The sequence below is a fragment of the Crocuta crocuta genome, unplaced genomic scaffold, assembly GCF_008692635.1.
Source record: "Crocuta crocuta isolate KB4526 unplaced genomic scaffold, BGI_CrCroc_1.0 scaffold6, whole genome shotgun sequence".
Taxonomy (NCBI): domain Eukaryota; kingdom Metazoa; phylum Chordata; class Mammalia; order Carnivora; family Hyaenidae; genus Crocuta; species Crocuta crocuta.
In genome coordinates, this window is record NW_027531917.1 from 3,819,334 (window position 1) to 3,822,843 (window position 3,510).

Below are 3,510 nucleotides of genomic sequence, written 5' to 3' on the forward strand. Positions count from 1 at the left end.
TTTTTTTCATGTATGACTTTATTATGTTGAGGTATGTTCCTTCTAAACCTACTTTGTTGAGAATTTTTATCATGAATGGATGTTATACTTTGTCAAATGCTTTTTCTCCATTTTTTGAAATTATCATATGATGTGCCTCAAATCAGTATTTTAATGAAATAAATATACATAGAAAATAACCATAAGCACTTCGATTGAATCCTGCTTACATGGTTTATTCAGACATGGAAACAATGTCTGGACTGTGCATAATGGATTAAATGGTTACTCCATCTCCATTTACAATGGCCTAATATTGTTCTTTCCCATGTGTATAACTGCTCGTATTACTGAAAGACCAGAGCAGAAAATCAATGGGATGGGACAAAGCAGACTTTAAAACTAAAATGCATTTTTTAATTTCTTGGGACTTGTTTTGTGGTCTATGTGACTTATTCTGGAGAATGTTCCATCTGCACTTGAAAAGAATGTGTATTCTGCTGTTTTAGGGTAGAGTATTCTGAATATACCTTTTAAGTCTATCTAGTCCAGTGCATTATTCAAAGCCACGGTTTCCTTGTTGATGTTTTTGGTTTGGATAATCTGTCCATTGATATAAGTGGGGTGTTAAAGTCCCCTACTATTATAATATTATAGTTGGTTAGTTCCTTTATGTTAGCTATTAACTGTTTAATGTATTTGGGTTAATCCATGTTGAGTACATAAATATTTACAACTGTTATATCTTATTAAAGTGGTCCCTTTATTATTATATAACACCCTTCTTTTTTTCTTGTTACAGCCTTTGATTTTTATCCTTTCTCTTACTGATGTGATGTATCACATTGATTTACAAACATTGACCCACATTTCCATCCCAGAAATAAATCACACTTGATCATGGTGAATGTTTTTTTAATGTTTTGTTGGAGTCAGTTTACTAATATTTTGTTGAGAATTTTTAGATGTACGTTCATCAGAGATACTGGTCTGTAGTTCTCATTTTTTGTGGTGCCATTATCTGATTTTGGTAGCAGGGCAATGCTGGCCTTAGAGAATAAATGTACATTAAGAGAGTCTGCTAGGTCTCTGCTCTTGAAAGTAATGGCCTTATAAAGAAAAGGTCCTATAGTGCCCTGCAATGCAGTTTCCCCAGTTACCTGGAACCTGGCACCTCAGGAGGTATCTCCTATATGTATTACATGTGCCCTTCTATTTTGTCCTGGATGCTTTTTCCTTCATTCCAGTCATCTGCATAGGCTTTCTTTGCCTTTATGGACAGGGTTGGGATGGGGCACCCAGTTTTATGGGTTCTTCCCCATTTTTAACAGGTTTTAACAAGTTGTGACTCAGGCTTCAACAGGACCCCTATTGCTACTGCCACCACCAAAATGTACAGGTTGGGAGGTAAAAGGGTAAACCTGATGAAAAGCTGGGAAGCAGGGCTTGATGTAGGTAATCTAGGTAGTGAACATGGGCACTGTGTGGCTCCTATAGGTGGCCATGTGTTTATCATGAGGAGCAGGGGAGAGAGATGTCACCTGCCAGCTCCTTTGATACTGGAGTAATCTCCCTCTGAGATGAATAAATAACTCTCCCATCTATATATTCCAAGAGTTTTTCAAACTGCTGCTTCTGCCCTGTATCTCTATGGGCTGTTTTTAGTGCTGTCTCTTTAAGGTAGGGGACTCCACTTCCTATCACTGTCCAGGCTCTCCTAGAACTGAGCCCACTGATTTTTAAAATTCCAGGCTTAAGTCTCTTTGATTTTAAGAACTCACAAAATCCAGCCCCTCTCACTTTCAAACCCAAATATGATGGGGATTCATGTTCCCCATGCAGGCTTCCTGGTGTGATAATCTGTTTCTCACCCTTCTTCTTGCCCGCAGCTCTCTCCCAACCACAGACCACCATGGTCTATTTCATTCCCCACCACCTCTTTATCCTTCCTACCCTCTTCAATGCAACCTCTTCTCTACCTTTTGCTGTGGACTTTGTTCTTCCAGTCTCTGGTCATTTTTGGGGTTATTTATGCTGATATGAGTGTTATCTAATTGTGTCCATGGGATGAGGTGAACGTAGAGTCCTCCTACTCTGCCATCCTCCCAGCCTGTCTTCTATAGTGTAATTGTTAAATGAATAACATGTGACCATTTTAAAGTCGATATATATCAGACAATTAAGTTTTCTGGGTGGCAAGGACTATTAGAAAAATTCCTAAAATGAGATATTTATGTATGTATCTTTATGTTACTCCTCTGTTATTTCCTTAAGATAAGCTACTGGAGATGGGATTGCTGGATCAAAGAGGAATTTTTTTTTAAATATAATTTATTGTCAACTTGGCTAACACACAATGTATGCAGTGTGCTCTTCGTTTTGGGTGTAGAGTCCTGTGATTCATTGCTTACATACAACACCCAGTGCTCAGCCCAACGTGTGCCCTCCTCAATGCCCATCACCCATTTTCCACTCTCCTCCATCCCCCCTCCCATCAACCATCAGTTTGTTTTCTGTATTTAAGAGTTTCTTATGGTTTGCCTCTCTCCCTCTCTGTTTGTAACTATTTTTTCCCTCTCCTTCCCCTATGGTGTTCTGTTAAGTTTCTCAAGTTCCACATATTTATCCAAAGGATACAAGAGTGCTGACTCACAGGGGCACATGTAAGCCAATGTTTATAGCAGCACTTTCAACAATAACCAAATTATGGAAAGAGCCTAAATGTCCATCAACTGATGAATGGATAAAGAAGATGTGGTTTATATATACAGAGTAGAATCATTTTTAAAGTTATGGGCACATATTGAGAAATTGTTCCCCAGAGAGCTTGCATTTACTAATGCTTCCAACAAAAGTGTATAAGCGTACCTGGTTTTTTATATGCTATAATTCTGAAGTCATCATTCAACTTTTTATTCCTTGCTAAACTGGTGAGTGGAATATAATAGTACATTGCATTGGAGTAAAGTTTCTATTTAATTCTAAAATTCTATTTATTCATTCACCTTTTGATTATTGCTCTTAATAATTAAATTCTGCAGCTCATGCTTGACTTAAAGGGCATATCTAGACCTACACATATTTTAAATACAGAACAATTACTTTTTGTACCCTCTTAAATTCTTTCAAATGCAAAACATCCAATAGATTCTTTGTGAGGAAAATTTACATTCATTTAAGCCACTTGCTTTGTCCATTGGGAGAACAAAAATGATAGTAAAATTGGATTTTATATTTTGTTTATATTTTATTATTTATTAAGAGCTCTGTGTTCCAGGTGCTGGATTAAATTTTTTACATGAATCATCTACGTTTTCCTTGCCCATTCTTATGCAGTAGTAGTAAAGTATCCCCACTGTTAAAAGTGTCATGGCTCTACATGATAGCATAATTTGAGTCCATGTTTGTGTGAGACCAGAGTTTGAGTTACTAATAGCTGCAATATACTACTTTTTCTAAAGTGGTCTTGTGTTAATGATGGTATGAATCAATTCTATCTTGATGAATGAAGAATAAGATAATTAATGTCAT

General features: G+C 36.8%; 1 non-coding gene across 1 annotated transcript; it reads right to left on the bottom strand.

Annotated features, from left to right (window-relative positions):
• Window positions 1-231: 231 nt before the first annotated feature.
• LOC144240598 (small nucleolar RNA SNORA20) lies at window positions 232-361 on the bottom strand. Its single transcript, XR_013337770.1, has one exon. It is a non-coding gene; the product is annotated as a small nucleolar RNA SNORA20 (small nucleolar RNA).
• Window positions 362-3,510: the final 3,149 nt, after the last annotated feature.